Source organism: Oncorhynchus keta, chromosome 1 (assembly GCF_023373465.1).
Source record: "Oncorhynchus keta strain PuntledgeMale-10-30-2019 chromosome 1, Oket_V2, whole genome shotgun sequence".
NCBI classification, from domain to species: Eukaryota; Metazoa; Chordata; class Actinopteri; order Salmoniformes; family Salmonidae; genus Oncorhynchus; species Oncorhynchus keta.
In genome coordinates, this window is record NC_068421.1 from 51,128,331 (window position 1) to 51,140,563 (window position 12,233).

A 12,233-nucleotide genomic window follows, 5' to 3' on the forward strand; every position below is an offset into this window, starting at 1 on the left:
GTCACTTAGACATGTCCTTGTTTTTGAAACAATAGTTTGAGAATGAGATGCCTCACAAGTCCTCTACTAGGAGCTTCATTTAAATAGTACCAGCAAAACACCCGTCTCAACGTCAAGGTGAGGCGACGTCAGGCGACTCCGGGATGCTGGCTTTCTAAGCAGAGTTCCTCTGTCCAGTGTCTGTGTTCTTTTGCCCATCTTAATCTTTTATTTTTATTGGCCAGTCTGAGATATGGCTTTTTTTTTGCAACTCTGCCTAGAAGGCTAGCATCCCAGAGTCGTCGCTTCACTGCTGACATTGAGACTGGTGTTTTGCGGGTACTATTTAACAAATCTGCCAGTTGAGGACTTGTGAGGGATCTGTTTCTCAAACTAGACACCGGGGCCTCCCACTCCTCTTTCTATTCAGGTTAGAGCCAGTTTGCGCAGTTCTGTGAATGGAGTAGTACACAGCGTTGAACGAGATCTTCAGTTTCTTGTCAATTTCTAGCATGGAATAGCCTTCATTTCTCAGAACAAGAGTAGACTGACAAGTTTTAGAAGAAATGTATTTGTTTCTGGCCATTTTGAGCCTGTAATCGAACCCACAAATGCTAATGCTCCAGATACCTAACTAGTCTAAAGAAGGACAGTTGTATTGCTTCTTTAATCAGCACAACCGTTTTCAGCTGTGCTAACATAATTGCTAAAGGGTTTTCTAATGATCAATTAGCCTTTTAAAATGATAGACTTGGATTAGCTAACACAACGTACCATTGGAACACAGGAGTGTTGGTTGCTGATAATGGGCCTATGTAGATATTCCATTAGCAATCAGCCGTTTCCAGCTACAATTGTCATTTACAACATTAACAATGTACACTGTATTTCTGATCAATTGTATGTTATTTTAATGGACAATTGTTTTTGATTTTCTTTCAAAAACAAGGACATTTCTAAGTGACAAACTTTTGAACGGTAGTGTACAGTATATATATTGTACAATCAATATGTGCAAAGCTCTTAGAGATGTAGCCAGAAAGACTGCTGTAATTCTAACTTGTATTGACTGAGGGTTGTGGAGACTTATGTAAATTAGATATTTCTGTATTCCATTTTCAAATCAAATGTTATTTGTCACATACATATGGTTAGCAGATGTTAATGCGAGTGTAGCGAGATTCTTTTGCTTCTATTTTCGACAGTGCAGTAGTATCCTACAGTAACAGTAACGATTCCCCAACAACAACCTACTACACACAAATCTAAAGGGGTGAATGAGAATATGTACATATAAGTATATGGATGAGCGATGGCTGAGCGGCATAGGCAAGGTGCAATATATGGTATAAAATACAGTATATACATGTGGTATGAGTAATGTAATTTATGGAAACATTTTTAAAGTGCATTGTATAAAGTGACTTGTGATCCATTTATTAAAGTGGCCAGTGATTGGGTCTCAATGTAGGCAGCAGCCTCTCTGTGTTAGTGATTGCTGTTTAGCAGTCTGATGGCCTTGAGATAGAAGCTGTTTTTCAGTCTCTCGGTCCCAGCTTTGATGCACCTGTACTGATCTCGGCTTCTGGATGGTAGCGGTGTGACCAGGCAGTGGCTCAGGTGGTTGATGTCCTTGATGATCTTTTTGGCCTTCCTGTGACATCGGGTGCTGTAGGTTTCATGGAGGACAGGTAGTTTGCCCCCGGTGATGCATTGTGCAGTCCGCACCACCCTCTGGAGAGCCTTGCGGTTGAGGGCGGCACAGTTGCTGTACCAGGCTGTGATACAGCCCGACAGGATGCTTTCGATTGTGCATCTGTAAAAGTTTGTCAGGGTTTTGGGTGACAAGCCAAATTTCTTCAGCCTCCTGAGGTTGAAGAGGAGCTGTTACGCCTTCTTTACCCCACTGTCTGTGTAGGTGGACCATTTCAGTTTGTCTGTAATGAGTACGCCTAGGAAATTAAAACTTTCCACCTTCTCCACTGCTGTCCCTTCGATGTGGATAGGGGGGTGCTCCCTCTGATGTTTCCTGAAGTCCACTATCATCTTCTTTGTTTTGTTGACGTTGAGTGAGAGGTTGTTTTCCTGACACCACACTCCGAGGGCCTTCACCTCCTCCCTATAGGCTGTGTTGTTGTTGTTGGTAATCAAGTCCACTACTGTTGTGTCATCTGAAAACTTGATGATTGAGTTGGAGGCGTGCATAACTACGCACCCTTGTGGGGCCCCAGTGTTGAGGGTCAGCGAAGTGGAGATGTTGGTTCCGACCTTCACCAACTGGGGGCGGCCTGTCAGAAAGTCCAGGACCCAATTGCACAGGGCAGGGTTGAGACCCAGGGCCTCCAGCTTGATAATGAGCTTAGTGGGTACTATGGTGTTGAATGCTGTGCTGTAGTCAATGAACAGCATTCTTGCATTTATATATTTATTTTATTTCACCTTAATTTAACCAGGTAGGCCAGTTGAGAACAAGTTCTCATTTACAACTGTGACCTGGCCAAGATAAAGCAAAGCAGTCCGACACACACAACACAGAGTTACACATGGGATAAACAAACGTACAATCAATAACACAATGGAAAGATCTATATACAGTGTGGGCAAATGTAGTAAGATTATGGAGGTAAGGCAATAAATAGGCCATAGTGGCAAAATAATTACAATTTATCAATTAAACACTTGAGTGATAGATGAACAGAAGATGAATGTGCAAGTAGAGATACTGGGGTGCAAATGAGCAAAAAAATAAATAACAATATAGAGATGAGGTAGTTGGGTGGGCTATTTACAGATGTACGCCACAGGATGTTTTTGTGCTGGTCAAGGGCAGTCAAGTCTGGAGTGAACCTAGGGCTATATCTGTTCTAAGTTCTACATTTTTTTTTTGTATGGGGCATGCTTATTTAAGATGTTGAGGAAAGCACTTTTAAAGAATAACCAGGCATCCTCTACTGACGGATTGAGGTCCTTCCAGGATACCTGGGCAAGGTAGATTAGAAAGGCCTGCTCGCTGAAGTGTTTTAGGGAGCGTTTGACAGTGATGAGGGGTGGTCGTTTGACCGAAGACCCATTACGAATGCAGGCAATGAGGCAGTGATCGCTGAGATCCTGGTTGAAGACAGCAGAGGTGTATTTAGAGGGCAGGTTGGTCAGGAATATCTATGAGGGTGTATATGGATTTAGGGTTGTACCTGGTAGGTTTCTTGATAATTTGTGTGAGATTGAGGGCATCTATCTTAGATTGTAGGACGGCCAGGGTGTTAAGCATATCCCAGTTTAGGTCACCTAACAGTACTAACTCTAAAGATAAATGGGGGGAATTACTTCACATATGGGGTCCAGGGCACAGCTGGGGGCTGAGGGGGGTCTATAACAAGTGGCAACATTGAGAGACTTATTTCTGGAAAGGTGGATTTTTAAAAGTAGAAGCTTGAACTGTTTGGGCACAGACCTGGATTGCATTACAGAACTGTGCAACTCTGCAACTCTCTGCAGTAGATTGCAACTCCACCCACTTTGGCAGTTCTATCTAAGCGGAAAATTTTGTAGTTGGGAATGGAAATGTCAGAATTATTGGTAGCCTTCCTAAGCCAGGATTCAGACACGGCTAGGACATCAGGGTTGGCAGAGTGTGCTAAAGCAGTGAATAAAACAAACTTAGGAAGGAGGCTTCTGATGTTAACATGCATGAAACCAAGGCTTTTACGGTTACAGAAGGCAACAAATGATAGCGCCTGGGGAGTAGGAGTGGAACTGGGGGCTACAGGGCCTGGGTTAACCAGGAGGAGTAGGATAAGGAGGAGTAGGATAAGGATACGGCTAAAGGCTATAAGAACTGGTTGTCTTGTGCGTTGGGGACAGAGAATAAAAGGAACAGATTTCTGGGCGTGGTAAAATAGATTCAGGGCATAATGTACAGACAATGGTATGGTAGGATGTGAATACAGTGGAGGTAAACCTAGGCGTTGAGTGATGATGAGAGAGGTTTCATCTCCGGAGACACCACTTAAGCCAGGTGAGGTCTCTGCATGTGTGTGTGGTGGGACAAAAGAGGGCATTTTGGGTGGGACTGAGGGCTCTACAGTGAAATAAAACAATAAGAACTAGCTAAGACAGCATATATAAAACTAGGCATATTGACATTAAAGAGCGGCATAAAGCAATCACAGGTGTTGATCAGGAGGGCTAAGACAACAGCGGGTAAATGGCGATGACTGGGCAGAGCGGGTCAGTTGCAAGACCTGAGTTCGAGGCTGGGGCCGACAGGTGAACAAAATTAGGTACCGTGTTATTGAAACAGTCCAGGGGGAATCAGCTGTGTAGCCGAGTGATCATAGGGTCAAAAGAGCAGTAACAGGTGAATCAGGGTGCCATTCGGTAGTCACTACTACGCTAGGCAAGCAGGGGACACAGCATTCAGAAAAGCTAGTAGATGGTTCTTCGGTGACATCGTAACAGAATAGCCTGTTGAGACCACATCGGGCGATCAGGTTGGTGGTCCAGTCGTGATAGATCGATGGGGCTCCGTGTTGACAATAAAGGGTCCAGGCCAATTGGCAGAGGAGGTATTGTAGCCCTAGAATTAGCTGGTGGGCCTAGCTCGAGGCTAGCTGGTGCTTGCTTCGGGACAGAGGCATTAGCTAACAGTAGCCACTCGTTTGCAGCTAGGTAGCTGCGATGATCCGGTGTAATGATCCAGAGCGGCAGGAATCCGGTGATGTCCCCCTGATGGGTGAGAATAATATACAAGCTGTTAAGGAGAACCTTGACGACCTTTTACCTAGCCGGTGGGGATTCCGGTGGGGTGCCCCCACCTAGTACTGGCAACACTAGCTGCAGTAACCCATGGGGATTTGGTCACACTCGGACAATCAGAGAGGAGGCAAATTATGCTTGGGAAAATGGTCACAAGGGGAACCCGTGTGTGTGTGTGTGTTTCAGGGAAAGGAGGTGTATCTGATTTCCTTCAGCTAGGACTTGAAATTGGTTAATTAAATCTCCCCATTTTTCCTACATCTTGCATGCCTTCTCAAACAGCTGCAACTGTATAGACATTCGCACATCAAGTCCTTTCTGGAGTTGGGCTCAGGGATGGAACAACTGTTGAACATCTGAGCTTGCGGTTGTTTGTGAGGGAAGAGTGGGGAGTGTGTATGTGTATGTGTATGTGTATGTGTATGTGTATGTGTATGTGTATGTGTATGTGTATGCGTGCGTGCGTGCGTGTGTATCCCACATCTGTTGCTATGGGGTAATGACGTTAGGGACAATATATGTGACAACACAGAGGCGGATGCAAGATGCAAGCAACGATGGTTTAATTAATACAGTTTACAACAGCAACAGGACAGACAGACTGTACTTAGACGGAATCCGACCCAGGGACTAGGGCACATCTTCCAATGATAGCGTGCTGAGAAATCCAGGGGAGTGTGTCCGGATGGGTACGAAGGAGCACAGCAGATAATCCACACAAGGACGGCGAGTGAAGAGCACAGACACACGACACAACCTCAGGGAAGTAACAGCGATCTGACAACAAGAAACACTGGTTACAGAACATATAAAGGGAAGATAAGTGGTTCCAGCTGGCGCAGACAATCAGGCCGAGATTGGGAACCACGCCCACACAAACACGGGAGAGAGAGAAAGAGAAAGGGAGGCAGTGGATTCATGAACCGTGACAATACCCTCCCCCCTAGGAACGCCTCTTGGCGTTCCCAGGCGAATTTACCTGTCGATTGAAATTGTCGATAAGGGAGTGATCCAGAATGTCCCTAGCAGGTACCCAACTTCTATCCTCCGGGCCGTAACCCTCCCAGTCCACCAGGTACTGGAATCCGCATCCCCTCCTTCTAGAGTCCAAAATACGATTGACAGAAAAGGTGGGTTCCCCATCAACAAGTCGTGGCGGCGGGGGAACCGGGACTGGCGGGTTAATGCGTGCCTGAAACACAGGTTTTATTTTAGACACATGAAAGGTAGGATGAATTCTCCTATACGCTGGAGGAAGCTTGAGCCGGACCGCCACCGGACTAATGATCCTGATGACTTTGAACGGGCCGATAAATTTGGGGGCAAGCTTGTTCGAAACGGATCGGAGTGGAATGTTCTTAGTAGAAAGCCACACTCTTTGGCCAACGACGTATACCGGAGGCTTCGACCGGTGGCGATCGGCCTTAGCCTTGGTGCGCGCCCCCACCCGGAGAAGAGTCTCACGGGCTCTGCTCCATGCGTGACGGCACCTCTGGATGAAAGCGTGAGCGGAAGGAACAGTGACCTCGGACTCCGTACTGGGAAAGATAGGTGGCTGGTAACCTAAACTACACTCAAACGGAGAGAGACCCGTAGCTGCCACTGGCAACGAATTGTGAGCGTACTCAACCATAGAGAGTTGTTGGCTCCAGGAAGAGGGATTCTTAGAAACCAAACATCGCAACACTCTCTCCAAATCTTGGTTGGCCCTCTCCGTTTGACCGTTGCTCTGGGGATGAAACCCTGAAGACAGGCTGACACTCGCTCCCAGTAACCTACAAAACTCTTGCCAAAACTTGGACACAAATTGGGGCCCCCTGTCAGAAACTACGTCCATCGGCAGGCCATGTAAGCGAAAGACGTGATCGACGACAGCTACCGCTGTCTCCTTGGCAGATGGTAATTTAGGCAAGGGAATAAAATGAGCTGCCTTCGAGAACCGGTCCACCACGGTCAACACCACCGTCTTGCCCTGGGAGGGCGGGAGGGCGGTAACAAAATCTAGCGCGATGTGGGACCAGGGTCTCGAAGGGACCGACAGCGGTTGGAGTAACCCATCTGGGGGTCGATTAGAAGTCTTCCCAGTGGCACAAACCGAGCAAGCCAAGACAAAACTGTGAATGTCACGAGCCATCAGTGGCCACCAAAAGCGTTGCTTAACCAAAAGCTAGTGCGGCTGACTCCTGGATGACACGCTACGTTGGAGCAATGCCCCCACCGAATAACATCGGACCGACACCCCTCCGGCACAAACAACCGATTAGGCGGGCAACCGGGCGGAGGCGTTACCCCTTCTAAGGCCGTTTTGACCCTCGATTCAACCTCCCATGTGAGTGTGGATACTACTAGGGTCCCGGGTAGGATGCACTCGGGAGTGGATGGGCGTTTGGAATGGTCAAAAATGCGAGAAAGGGAATCGGGTTTGACATTCTTGGAACCCGGGCGATACGAGAGAGAGAAGTCAAAACGTCCGAAAAAGAGTGCCCACCGCGCCTGCCTGGAGTTGAGTCGCTTGGCGGTTCTGATATATTCCAAATTTTTGTGATCGGTCCAAACTATAAAAGGTACCCCCGAACCCTCTAACCAATGGCGCCACTCCTCCAGTGCTAACTTCACTGCCAACAACTCTCTGTTGCCAATGTCGTAGTTGCGTTCCGCAGGTGATAACCGATGGGAAAGGAACGCACAAGGGTGCATCTTGTCGTCAGAAGAGGAACGTTGGGAAAGTACCGCACCTACCCCCACCTCTGAAGCGTCCACCTCTACTACGAACTGACGCGAGGGATCGGGAGCTATGAGGATGGGAGCCGAAACAAAGCGGCTCTTGAGTTTGGCGAATGCAGCCTCGGCTGTATCGGACCACCTGAACGTCACTCTGGGGAGGTTAAGGCGGTAAGAGGAGCAACTATCTGACTAAAGTTGCGAACGAAACGCCGGTAGAAATTGGCGAATCCCAGAAACCTCTGTAGGGCCTTACGGGAATCTGGGCTTGGCCAATCCACCACAGCCTTAACCTTGTCAGGATCCATGCGAATACCTTCAGTCGAGACGATGTAACCTAGGAATGGAACGGATTGTGCATGAAAATGCATTTCTCCGTCTTGACAAAAAGTCCATTCTCCAACAACCTCTGAAGCACTCGTCTGACGTGCTGAACGTGTTCCTGGAGAGAAGAAGAAAAAATCAGTATGTCATCCAGGTAAACATATATGAACTGATCAATCATATCTCTCAGCACGTCATTGACGAGTGCCTGGAAAACCGCTGGGGAGTTGGATAGCCCAAAAGGCATGACCAAATATTCGAAGTGCCCTCTGGGGGTGTTAAACGCGGTCTTCCATTCGTCCCCCCTTATGCGAACCAAATGATATGCATTACGTAAATCCAACTTAGTGAACACGGATGCTCCCTGTAACCTTTCAAAGGCTGAGGACATCAACGGTAAGGGATAGGTATTCTTCACTGTGATGTTATTCAACCCACGGTAATCAACGCAAGGACGCAGAGATCCGTCCTTCTTCCCCACAAAGAAGAACCCCGCCCCGCTGGAGAAGAGGAAGGACGAATGAATCCAGATGCCAGAGAATCAGAGATGTATCTCTCCATAGCCTCCCTCTCAGGAACAGAGAGTGAATATAACTTGCCTTTAGGCGGAGACTCACCTGGCAATAATTCTATTGCACAGTCATAGGGACGATGCGGAGGAAGAGAAGCAGCACGGGACTTACTGAACACCTCCTTCAGGTCGAGGTATTCAACGGGCACGTTAGACAAATCCACTGCCTCCTCTAGAAACACAGAATCAGACACAGACGAACAGGCAGACACTAAACAGGACTCAAGACACTTGTTACTCCACATGGATATAGAGTTATGACCCCAGTCAACTCTGGGGTTGTGTTGGGTGAGCCAAGGGTGGCCGAGGACTAATGGTGCAAGGGGTGAGTCCATGAGTAGAAATGATAGTGTCTCAGTGTGATTGCCAGAAGTGATGAGTGTGATAGGTTCAGTGGTGTGAGAAATGTTGGGGAGTTCTTGACCATTGAGAGCGTTGACGGATATCTGGTGCGTGAGTGAGGTGATAGGAATCTGGAGTTTGTGAGCGAGCTTGAAGTCCATGAAATTACCCTCTGCTCCTGAGTCCAGTAAGGCTTGGGTGTCGTGCGTGTGGGTGGCCCATCTTAGTCTTACCGGGAGGAGAGTAGATGATGAGGTCTTCTCTGTGGTGACACCACCCGATAGTAGCCTCATGTTTACTACCGGGCCTGATCTTTTACCGGGCAGGAGTGGATAAAGTGGCCCGCTCTACCACAGTAGAGACAGAGTCCTTGGGATCTCCGCCTCTCCCTCTCTTCCCGGGAGAGGCGAGCTCTCCCCAGCTGCATGGGTTCGTGAGCGGAGGCTGAACTGGCCGTGTTCCCGCCGCTGGCATGCCCGCCCTCCGTGTCGTTATACGGTCTGTTAGGGCATGCTCGGCGGCCAATACGACTCAGACGAGCGTCGACCCTCAAGGCTAGTTCCACTAGTCCGTTTAAACTCCTGGGAAGGTCCAGAACATAAATCTCCTTCTGGATCCGGTCCTCCAGCCCATGCAGGAACATGTCCCACTGCGCCTCCTCGTTCCACTGACACTCTGCGGCCAGAGTGCGGAATTGGATGGAGTATTCCGATACTGAACGGTCTCCTTGGCGAAGGTCAGCGAGTAGTCTGGCCGCCTCCCTACCCGCCACGGCCCGATCGAAGACCCTTCTCATCTCCTCGGAGAGTGTCTGGAAAGAGGTGCAGCATGGGTCCTGGTTCGCCCACACCGCCGTTCCCCAAAGGGCCGCTTTGCCTGATAGCAGTGTGAGTACGAATGCTACCTTAGACTGTTCACGGTTGAAGGTCCGTGGCTGCAACGAGAAATGCATGGAACATCTCGTAAGAAAGGCTCTGCAATAGTCAGGATCACCTGAATAACCCTCTGGTGTCGGTAGCCGTGGCTCTAGCTGGGAATCCGGCTCTGGCGGGGCGGGTTGAACTGCCGGTGTAGGTGGCGTGGCGGAACCCCTCAGATGGTGTAATTGTTGGATCAGCTGGGCTACCTGCGTCGCAAGGGCTTGTACTGCCTGACCGGTGCTGGAGATGTTCTCCTCTTGTTGATCCATTCTCGTGATACTGCGGGAAATGAATTCAGTCAGACTCGTTGAACTCGCTGCATCCATGGTCGGGTCAGATCGTTCTGTGACAACACAGAGGCGGATGCAAGATGCAAGCAACGATGGTTTAATTAATACAGTTTACAACAGCAACAGGACAGACAGACTGTACTTAGACGGAATCCGACCCAGGGACTAGGGCACATCTTCCAATGATAGCGTGCTGAGAAATCCAGGGGAGTGTGTCCGGATGGGTACGAAGGAGCACAGCAGATAATCCACACAAGGACGGCGAGTGAAGAGCACAGACACACGACACAACCTCAGGGAAGTAACAGCGATCTGACAACAAGAAACACTGGTTACAGAACATATAAAGGGAAGATAAGTGGTTCCAGCTGGCGCAGACAATCAGGCCGAGATTGGGAACCACGCCCACACAAACACGAGAGAGAGAGAGAGAGAGAGAGAGAGAGAGAGAGAGAGAGAGAGAGAGAAAGAGAAAGGGAGGCAGTGGATTCATGAACCGTGACAATATAGGATGAATCACAATAATTGTTTGCTAAAATAATAATTGCTTGCCAAAAATGTAAGTTTTTTTAATGGAAATCATTCCTTAATTGTGGAAATGAAGAGATTCGATGTACTGATTCCATGCCACATGGTTTATGAACTTCTACTCAAAACGACGCCGGATTCAAAACTTTGAATTTTTCCATTTCTATTATTATACAGAATTCTTGCAACCAATATAATGTTATATATATGGGGGGATACAACCATGCAGATTTGGCTGTGAAGAGAGACAGAATCATTAGATCATTTGTTTTGGTACTGTCCACATGTAGCTTGTTTTTGGTCACAGGTCCAGGAATGGCTGAAGAATTGCAACATTTACCTGGAGCTAACTCTGCAGATGGCACTACTGGGTGATTTGAAAAGTCATAGTCAATCGATCAACAATATAATAATACTTTTAACAAAAATGTAGACAGTAGGCCTAATAGCCATGCATTTTGTGTAATAACTGTATTGTTTACTTTGTGACATAAGCTAGCTGTGTGACCCAACCATGGAAATGTAATTCAAACCATTAAGTGCTATGATAAAACTGGCTCTCATGAGGACTGCCACAGGAAAGGAAGACCCAGAGTTACCTCTGTTGCAGAGGATAAGTTCATTAGAGTTAAACTGCACCTCAGATTGCAGCCCAAATAAATGCTTCCCAGAGTTCAAGTAACAGACACATCTCAACATCAACTGTTCAGATGAGACTGCATGAATCAGGCCTTCATGGTCAAATTGCTGCAAAGAAACCACGACTAAAGGACACCAATCATAAGAAAAGACTTGCTTGGGCCAAGAAACACGAGCAATGGACATTAGACCAGAAGAAATCTGTCCTTTGAACTGATGAGTCCAAACTGGAGATATTGTTTCCAACCGACGTGTCTTTGTCAGACGCAGAGTAGGTGAACGGATGATCTCCGCATGTGTGGTACCAACCGTGAAGCATGGAGAAGGTGTGATGGTGTGGGGGTGCTTTGCTGGTGAAGCTGTCTGATTTATTTAGAATTCAAGGCACACTTAACCACCATGGCTACCACAGTATTCTGCAGCAATACTTCATCCCATCTGGTTTGCGCTTAGTGGGACTATCATTTGTTTTTCAAAAAGACAATGACCCAAAACACACCTCCAGGCTGTGTAAGGGCTATTTTATCAAGGAGAGTGATGGAGTGCTGCATCAGATGACCTGGCCTCCACAATCACCCGACCTCAACCCAATTGAGATTGTTTGAGTTGGACTGTAGAGTGAAGGAAAATTAGCAAACAAGTGCTCAGCATGTGGGAACTCCTTCAAGACTGTTGGAAAAGCATTCCTCATGAAGCTGGTTGAGAGAATGCCAAGAGTGTGCAAAGCTGTCATGAAGGCAAAGGTGGCTACTTTGAAGAATCTCAAACATAAAATATTTTGCTTAACACTTTTGGTTTCTACATGATTCCATGTGTGTTATTTCAGTTGAGGTCTTCACTATTATTCTACAATGTAGAAAAAAATAAAAATAAAGAAAAACCCTTATATGAGTAGGTGTCCAAAATTTTGACTGGTACTGTACATAAATATATGACTAGTATGTAAATAGTATTTTCTTGTAACGGCGTTCTTCGTTTGTCGAAAGAGAGTCGGACCGAAATGCAGCGTGGTGGTTACTCATGTCTTTAATGAAACAAAATAACGATACATGAAATAACAATAAATACAAAAAACAACAAACGGAACGTGAAAACCTAAATACAGCCTGTCTGGTGAACAACTACAGAGACAGGAACAATCACCCACGAAATACAGTGAAACCC